General features: G+C 41.6%; 1 non-coding gene across 1 annotated transcript; it reads right to left on the reverse strand.

Annotated features, from left to right (window-relative positions):
- Positions 1–2,805: 2,805 nt before the first annotated feature.
- LOC122705971 lies at positions 2,806–2,912 on the reverse strand. The gene has a single exon (XR_006344240.1). It is a non-coding gene; the product is annotated as a U6 spliceosomal RNA (small nuclear RNA).
- Positions 2,913–10,017: the final 7,105 nt, after the last annotated feature.

Genomic DNA, 10,017 nt, shown 5'->3' on the forward strand with positions numbered 1-10,017 from the left:
AGTTTTGGAATGCTGTCAAGCTCCACAGTGGTGGATACAAGCTTTCCAAAATTCTAATTTTTGCTTGGAAGCTCAAATTTTATCATTGGCAATAAATACTATCAGTTGTTTTTCCTTGAAGTGACAGGCCCCCTTTGTTCATTTTGAGAAAATGTCTGTCAAATATCCAGTCTGAAAAAGCATTCTTTGTCATCTAGCCTTTCAAGCAAGGGGGGAGGGGCGGGGGGGGAAGATGTTGTATGAGAAAAAAAAAATGGTTAGTTTCAAATCACAAACTCAGCTCCCTAGAGATAACCATCATGCACTGAAATACAGTAAAAGTAGTTTATGCACACTGCCCATTTTATTACATAGAATGTTTTGAAAAGTGTCAATATTTAGTAAGATTAATCATTTTTACAGCTTCATCAAGGACATTCTTAAATGAAACTGACATTTGTTTTTATGGCAGGTGTGTGGTGATGATGACTGCTACAGTTTGGTGCCTGCTTGATTCATGCTCAAGAGATAGGATTTCTACCCACCACTGCTTTCGTACCTTCAGTGCAAATGTCAACAAGGTGAAAAATGCAACAAATGTTGTAATACAATTATGAAGAGGGTTTTAACCTCAAGAACACATAGGAAATGACTCAGGGGTTCCTCAAGGGTCTATGGACTATACTCTGAGAACAGGAGGTACAGTAGATGCAATGAATGACTAAAGGTTAGGCACTTCTTACCCTAGCTTTGCCTCAGGCTAGCTCTGTCTTTTGCAAATCATTTCACTCAAGGGCCGCCTATTCACTGCAATATAGACAGGCTGGATTAAATAATCTATCATCTCACTGTCAATTTAGGAGCACTGTGGGACACTGAACAATCTTTATAACTGACTTATCAGTATTATTGCCTGTTTGTTTCTATTATGGCTCGTTCCTTCTGGTGTGCTGCTGTCACTACCTATGTATGGGCACATATTCTCCTCCTATCTCTTTACAAGATGGGAGGGCAACTGGCTCTCCCATAGAGAGTTCAGTTTTAGAAGATGGACTGAATACTCCACCACAGTGCCACATGTCCTGAATGATTCTAGAAGGAGCATTTTCAGTTAAGGGGGTGCTCTTTTTCATGAAATCCAAGCCAGGAAAATCAGGTCTATGTCATAAAAATAAAATAAATGCATATATTTTTTATGAAAAGTAAAGTAGACCAGACTGGGTCTGATTTTCTGAAGAAATCTACATTTGGGGGTGTTGATTTGCATTTGCCTCCAGTTGGAAAGAAGCCAGTTTTCCCCTGCCTCTCCTCCCTGACCCTCAACCAGGTACCAGAGTTCACCTCTTCACTCTGCAGAGGCTGCGGAAGCCTGAGCTAGGGCAAACGCAGTGATACTCGATGCCTGAGGGACAGGCCTTTTAAGGCAGAAGAAAAGACTGGCGCTGGGGCTGCATCATCCTGAAGGAAGAAGTGGTATCTGAGGAAGGGCCTGGGACCCCGACTGGGGAAATAGATGAGGGAGGATTGTGGAGAAAAGAAGGTTCACATATCATTAGATATCACACAAAGGCAAAACAGTTATGTTTTCCCCTTTAGAAATGTTATTTAAAAAAAACAAAACAGAAAATAAAATCTAGCTAAACAAAAGTACAACTCCTTGTCTCCCCCACCTTCATAAAGCTTTGGAATAAATACCTGAGTCGTCCAATAAAAGAGTGGCCAATAAGCGACTCTCAAAATTTGATATGCATACAGTCTGGGGGAGATAGTGAATCCGTGTGGCAGAAGCTCTTAAAACTGACATCCACCTAACAAGTCACCAGGTTAGCAGATGCTATTTCCTCTATAAAGCCCACCAGAGCTCACAGCGCACCAGAAACTCAGGTAGCAGAGGTCCTCTTAGGGACTTCCGGGGCCACAAATTGACCTGCAAGCTGACCAGAGTCAATGCCATCTGTTCCCAAACCCATTTCTGCTCACCATACTTCCTGACTATATAATTCCATCATTGTGAAAACCAATAAAATGTGAGTGCAAAAAGAAGTGTTGTTCTTGTGATAACTGACGTTGTGTACTTTGGAAAGGCTTGATAAGGACAAGTCATACACATGAAAATTGCTATTGAATCAATGTGGGAACATGTGAAAAAGACTGAGAAAAAAATCATAAGCATCTTAGGATATGTCTGTACTCAGATTGCCTTGAAGTTCTTACTCTTACTTTAAAGAAACCTGAAATGGAAGATTCCAGTAGAATGTAAGCTCTTTGATTACAGAGACCTTGCATTGTTCACTGAGGTATCTCCAGCACCTAGAATATTCCTGTAGTAGGCATATTCTAGGCATATTATATGTATATTTATTGAGATATTTATAGAGATTAGTGCAGTAGAGACAGACTGGATTGAGAAGTCTTTCCTTTGAAAAGACTTTGAAACTTTGAAACTTCTCTGACCTAAGAAGCTACAGTGAGGACATGTGAAGGTAAAAACACCTCCCCCATTTCAGACTGCGTTGAGATTCTTTGGATTTGAATATTCTTCTGTGTATTAACCTTGTGACCTTGGACATTAGCACACTTCTCTAAGGTAGAATTTTCAACTGGTGGGTAAGGAATGGGTTATAGGTCTGCTAAGAATTTGATCTTCTCAATGCTTGGATTAGCCGGGTAAGGCCCAGGGCAGCCAGAATCTCTGGGCCCATCACCTCTGGCACCAGCAGCCTTATTTCCTTTCTATAGTCAGAAATATACAAATTTCCACATACGTTTGTATACGTAAGTATATGTGTATGTGTATGTATATATACATTTTTTCTTTTCTTTTTTTTTTTTATGGAACGCTTCACGGATTTGCATGTCATCCTTGCGCAGGGGCCATGCTAATCTTCTCTGTATCGTTCCAATTTTAGTATATGTGCTGCCGAGGCGAGCACCATTTTTTCAATGTTCTATATGTATCGTAACATGGAAAAAGTTGGAAGCACTGAGAGTCACAACTTTAGAGAAAGACAAATACCATATGATATCACTTACATGTGGAATCTAAAATAGGACACAAATGAATTTATCTATGAAACAGAAACAGGCTCACAGACATAGAGAACAGACTCATGGTCGCCAAGGAGGAGTAGAGGAGGGACGGAGTGGGACTTTGGAGTCAGCAGATGCAAACCAGTATACATAGGATGGATGAGCAACAAGGTCTGTGTATAGCACAGGGAACTATATTCAATATCTGATGATAAACCATATGGAAAAGAATATTAAAAATAATGTTTGTATAAGTGTAACTGAATCACTTTTCTGTGCAGCAGAAATGAACACAAGATTGTAAATTAGTATGCTTCAGAAAAAAAAAGGAGTTGCAGCTTTACTTCCTCAGCTAAACAACCCTGTTCTGCCTTCGTCCACAGATTATTGCGAGGATCACATGTGTGACATGCTTTGAAAACCACTGATGGTTATACAAATAGGAAGCACTGTGACAGACCTGGTGTCAATCAGTAGCACAAAGAGAGTTCGATTTCATGTCTCCAGCCCTAGTTTCCTCCCCAGATTCCTAAATCAACAAAGAAACAAGAAGAACTAAAAAAAAAAGAAAGAAAAAGATGACTTATAGAGGTCCGAACATTATCCTATTTCTGATAAATATGTAACAATAAGTGTAACTGTAGGCAGATGAGGTTTCCAACACTGAACTTGAACATTAGACCAGTTCACCCAGCCAGTCACAGGAACCTCTGGACCATACTTGCCTGCCTCCCACCAGAGGAAAGCTTGTCCCTGGAATTGCAAAGCAGAAAACATACTCCTTGTTTGCAACTTACTCCCAAAAGACAAGGAAGGACTGGTTCATGCACATCAAGTTTCCTCTCCCAAATTTACCGATTAGCTATGTCACTCCACCTCTCCTGGGAAGGAGTGTGTGAAGGGGAAAAGGGGTTGCAGAAGGGTTGCACTAGCTGAGCTCTTCCATGTGGAAGAAAGCACATCAGATGCAGCATCTTGAGATTTGAGAGGAGAGTGTGGTCTCTTTAACTGCTCTTTCCTGGCAAACACGGTCAGGGAGGCACTGGATTTTTGTTCTACCACCAACAAAGTCTCAGTGCTCTGCCGCCAACTTCTGGGGACAGAGAAGCAGGAAGTGGGACATTCATCTTGCCCAGCCAGATCAAGCAGGGACAGTCCGGCCCTGGCAGTGGTTTTTTGATCCCTGAATACGGGTAAAGGGTGTGATTCTGGAGTCACACTGTGATGCCTTCTTGATTCCCCCAGCTTCTCTGCTGTGACACAGATAATAGCCACCCTGGCTAATGTTTCTGCAGGGTTCTGCTGGTTACCATTGGAAGTACAGCCAAGACCTTCTTCTCTAGCCCATCCATAAATTTTTAAGCACCTAATTTTCTAAATTAAACCCTTTTCTGCTTAGAGTGTTCCAGTGGTGTCTGTTATCTGAAACATAAGAGTGGTGAAAAACATTTTACCAGTATTAGCCTTTCCCAGAAACCTTCCTCCCTCTCCCCTTCCCATCTTCCTGCATTGGTTCTTCTCATTTCTTATTGACCAGCATTGGGTCACATACCTATAACTAAAACTATCACTAGCCAAGGGAACACAAGTTCCATGCTTGGATTATACGAATCATCAAATCATCATACTGGAATGATGAGCATTCCACTTATCTACACCTGTATTTTCCCACTTGGCAGCCCAGCTCTACTTGTTCTTTGTCTTGGGGTCCAGTGTGTAGAACTGAAAAAGAAATTGTCAACATACGAAGGCTAACCTTCTTTTAAGCTACCCCTCCAGACTCCTAGGTTCTTCTCTCCTTATAATCTAGGCTGTTTGAGAGTTCTCTTGTCTTGAACTACACAATAAATATCCATTGAATTGAACTGATTTAATTTGAGTCTAGCAGTTTCATAGGCAGCCCTGGGTTACCTACAAATAAGCTACTATTTATAGAGAGCAGACCACAGAGCAATTACACTGAAGTTATAGGCTATTCAAGTCCATGCCTTAGAATGGTGGTAGGAAATTCAGTGGAACTTACTGCCAACCCCTCCCCTCCAACTCATTACTTGAAGAACACAGACCTCTGGTGCCCTTGAAGGAAGGAGACTGCTGACTTTCTGATGGTCACCTGGGCTCTTTTTTCTAGGGTAATCAGATCTTTCCTCCTTTCTTAGTCTGAGATGGTGATGTCATTTTTGAGTGTTCTAGTGATTTTGATTAAAAAATCTTTCCTCTTGGAGATTCAGGTCAAATCAGTGAATATATAGATTATTCACTTCATGCAAAGAACACTTGGGGCTGTAGAGTACATACCTCAGTTCTTATCCTCAAATGATTTATAATCCATTGGATCAGGGGCAAGAAATGCATAGATAATGATTTTTCTTGTTTATTTTTCACTACCCAGCTCACTGTAGTGCTGGAGAAGACTCTTGAGAGTCCCTTGGACAGCAAGGGGGTCAAACCAGTCAATCCTACAGGAAATCAACCCTGAATAGTCACTGGAAGGACTGATGCTGAAGCTCCAATACTTTGGCCACCTAATGTGAAGAGCTAACTCATTGGAAAAGACCCTAATGCTGGGAAAGATTGAGGGCAGGAGTAGAAGAGGGTAACAGAGAATGAGACAGTTGGATGGCATCACCGAATCAAAGGACATGAGTTTTGAGCAAACTCCAGGAAATAGTGAAGGACAGGGAAGTCTGGCGTGCTTCAGTTCACGGGATCGCAGAGCTGGACAACAACCACCTAGCTCACTGAAAGGATACTTAAAATCTGTACTTCTGAATCATCTGAAGATGTGTGTTTGGGGAAGCAGGAAAGAATTTTACTTCAGCTCAAAAAAAGTCTACAGAAATCTTATAAGTCTTTTTCTGGAGTTTGAATGAAGCCACTATTTCAGGTCCAAGAGAATTGCTGGTCATGATCCCTTTAGGGTCCTCTACTTGAAGGTCAAGAACTGTGTCGATTTTAACCATTTTTTAAATAGCTGAACTGTTAATGCATACTGGCAGGGTCTTGATAACCTTTGTCACTTGTCTATCTGCAGTTTCCCACGATTTCATGTTCCTCTGCCCTGTCTACCCCGCCCAGTGATCTCTCCTCAGCCACACTCAGCTAGTGCGGCTGTTTCCATGTCATCAGTAGCTTCTGCTAATGTTGAAAGTCCCTGAGGACATCCCACCTATAAAAATCAATTTCTGGTGAAAACAAAAAGAATTTGAAGGAGAGGTGAAACTTTCAAAATTCTTTAAGTCAAATGAGACTTTTTTGTAAAGTCATGTCACCTGGTGAGTTCTCAACCCAAGGCATGGCAGTCAATTTGTGCAGATGATAAAAGTTCTCAGGGTCAGTGAGGAGGGACCATTAACATCCAAATATGTGATCTAGGTCCTACACGTGTATACTGGATAAACAGTGCCTAAACATTTGTTATACACTGAACCGTGTGCCCCAAAATTCATTTGTTAAAGTTCTAACCTCAAAATAGGAATTATCTCAGACATCTGAGTTACCTTACCACGTAACAGCATTTGGAGATAAGCTTTTAGAGAGGCGATCAAGTTCAAAGGAGCCCGTTAACAAAAGCGCTAATCCAATCCAGCCATCCTTATAAGGAAAGGAAATTCGGAGGTACAGAGACACCAGATGTGTGCACTCTCAGAAGAAAGGCCACGTGAGCACACAGCACAAAGTTGCCTGCCTACCAGATAAGGAGCAGGGCCTCAGAGGAAACCAGACCTGCCCACACCTCGATCTTCAATGCCAGTCTCTGGAACTGTGAGAAGACAAATGTCTCTTGTTTTAGTCACCCAGCTTGGGCTTTTTCATTATGGCAGCCCTAGCAAACTCAAACCACATTTATTACAGAATTCTTTACTGTAGTGTTATGGCAAAGATGAGTTTCTGCAACTTGAAAGTTTCTTTCAAGTACTCACTGGTTCTGGGTGATTGGGATTACAAAATAAAGCACAGCTGACTCAGCACGGAGAGCAGGTTTTGCTAGAGGGAAGCAGTGGGCAAGACGTTCTGCAGTCTCAGGAAATTATACCCCTTGGCACCTGTAGCTGAATTTTCTTACCCCTAAAAATGATTTTTGTAATTGTTTCTTTTAATCTTTTCACTCCATATCCTCTTCTCTCCCCGCTCTGCCACTCTTCCCTATTAACTGCACCCCCTACACGACCACATCCATTTGCCCTCCAGCAAGCCCTGGCATCCATTTCCAGCTTTGCTGAATAAAAAGATAAAATAGCTATTGTTTTGTTTTGTTTTTAAGGCTTTAAGCAGCTCTCCCCAGCCAAAAGTTGGAAGCAAGTTTTAAAACCTGGTTGCAAGGGTAAGATTTTCAACTTGGCTTCTCATCAGTTGGGAAGATGGGCTCAGAATAGTGGGCAGTCATCCCGAGGTACCAGGAGAGAGTTCACTATGGGAGAAAAACACCTGAAGGCTCTGCTAAGGGTACTTGCATTTCCAGGGCAAAGGGGCACAGTGGGTGAGGCTCTAGGGAGGACACCTATCTGAGTGGAGCAGTGGGAGTCTCTGCTGATAGCTTGTGGGGCTTGGAGCCAGGGAAGCCCCAGTTAGTGACCGCGCGAGTCTGTCTCCCACTGTGGGTGCCGTGGTGCCAACTTCCTCATATAAGGTGGTGGATCTGACTCTGGGAGACCTAAAGAAAGTCACTTCACTCCTCTGACTGAACTACTTCCTGACTGTTAAGTAAGGTTAGAGCAGATGAGTCACTTTCCATTGCTTTTAATGAACTTTTGTAAAAAGAACTGTGAAAAGAGCTATAATGTGGAAAGAACTGTCCTCAAAGTCTTACACAAAAGGTCATAGTTAAAACAAGCAGACACATTGCTGGCTTAGCTCAGGACAGAGTTCCATTTGCCCTCACCTTGTCCAGCACTCCCTTCTTCTCCTTCAGGCAACAGCCAAGCACTCTCAGTGGATCTCCTTGGCTGAAGGAAGGTGAAAAATCATCAGATTTGATTATCTCTAGGGCTAGGATGCTGAGAAATGTTTAACAACAAACTGGGTGGGGGCGGGGGTGGGGGGTTGCTGATTTGTAGTGTTGGCTGACTTCTGTGGTGTGGATACTACCACCATGGCTACTTTCAAGCTACTGATGTCACATCACAGAACCAAAAATAGATGGCCAGCCAATGAATGATACAACGGCCCAAAGAGGCAATGACCCAGCCCACACTCAGGAGGCTCTGTACTTCGAGTTATTTGTGCAATCAGTTGTGAGGATTTATACCCATCCAATGAGATTCTGTCATCCAGTCTTCCATGGAGCAGGAGGTACCAACTGTGGCCACAAGCTTTCAGCAATGCCCTAAGTTAGTGGGGTCTCCTTAGAGAACATGCAACAGAGACTTCATCTGATGGCCCAAGCTAATCATAAGTGAAAACTCAGTCATGCCAAGAGGCCAACATAGGCTCCACCTAGACCTCCAGGCAGCCATGCCCACACTGCCCTGAGGGCATATGATTTCATTGTGTCTTATCACTTCACCTGGTTACTATTTTCTTCAGGTAGGATCAGTGTTTAACTCATCCTTTTGTCCTCCCATTTTTTTCCCCCAGAGTCTTTGAAAATAGTAAGGGTGTTTAACAGCAAGTAGCTTGGATTCTGAACTAGATTCCTCAGAACCAAAAATTTTAGTTTTCTTACTTATTAGTTATGTGACCTTGGGCAAACTACATAACTTCTCTGAATGAAATTATTTCATCCTCAATGAAATATGGATAATAATAGTACCAATTTCACCACCTATTTGGGAGGATTAAATGAGTTTCATTCATATAGAGAACTTAGTACAGTGATTTTTACATAGAGTATGAAATTTAAATATGAGCTATTAAAATATTATTATTTCGTGTAGTATATATGTATTATCCATTGCCATTATGTGCGAGATGAATGTATGCAGGTGAACAAATACATGGGAAATAAGGGACTGAATGGATGTGTAGTGGGATTCTTCTGAAAAACAAACACCAGGTCTGAGTTTATAATAATAATTGCAATAATATCAGTAACTGTGGCTAGCACTTATTAGATGTTTAAAATGTATTTCACAAGCATTATTTCATTAAATCCTCATAAGAATCCTAAGAGGAAGGAAGTACCACTAGTTGGATTACACAGATAAGAAAACCCAAGCCTTGGAGCATAAATAACTATCCCAAGATCATATAAGGGGATTGGAATGCAAAAGTAGGAAGTCAAGAAACACCTGGAGTAACAGGCAGATTTGGCCTTGTAGTACAGAATGAAGCAGGGTAAAGGCTCATAGAGTTCTGCCAAGAGAATCCACTGGTCATAGCAAACACCCTCTTCCAACAACACAAGAGAAGACTCTGCACATGGACATCACCAAATGGTCAACCCCGAAATCAGATTGATTATATTCTTTGCAGCCAAAGATGAAGAAACTCTACAGTCAGCAAAAACAAGACTGGGAGCTGACTGTGGTTCAGATCATGAACTCCTTATTGCCAAATTCAGACTTAAGTTGAAGAAAGTAGGGAAAACCATGAGACCATTCAGGTATGACCTAAATCAAAACCCTTACGACTATACAGTGGAAGTAACAAATAGATTGAAGGGACTAGATCTGATAGACAGAGTGTCTGATGAACTATGAATGGAGTTTTGTGACATTGTACAGGAGACAGGAATCAAGACCACTCCCAAGAAAAAGAAATGCAAAAAAACAAAATGGCTGTCTGAGGAGGTCTTACAAATAGCTGTGAAAAGAAGAGAAGCCAAAAGCAAAGGAGAAAAGGAAAGATATACCCATTTGAACACAGAGAATAGCAAGGAGAGATAAGAAAGCCTTCCTCAGCGATCAGTACAAAGAAATAGAGGAAAACAATAGAATGGAAAAGACTAGAGATCTCTTCAAGAAAATTAGAGATACCAAGGGAACATTTCACACAAAGATGGGCTCAATAAAGGACAGAAATGGTATGGACCTAACAGAAGCAGAAGATATTAAGAAGAGGTGGCAA

Source organism: Cervus elaphus, chromosome 12 (assembly GCF_910594005.1).
Source record: "Cervus elaphus chromosome 12, mCerEla1.1, whole genome shotgun sequence".
Lineage (NCBI taxonomy): Eukaryota > Metazoa > Chordata > Mammalia > Artiodactyla > Cervidae > Cervus > Cervus elaphus.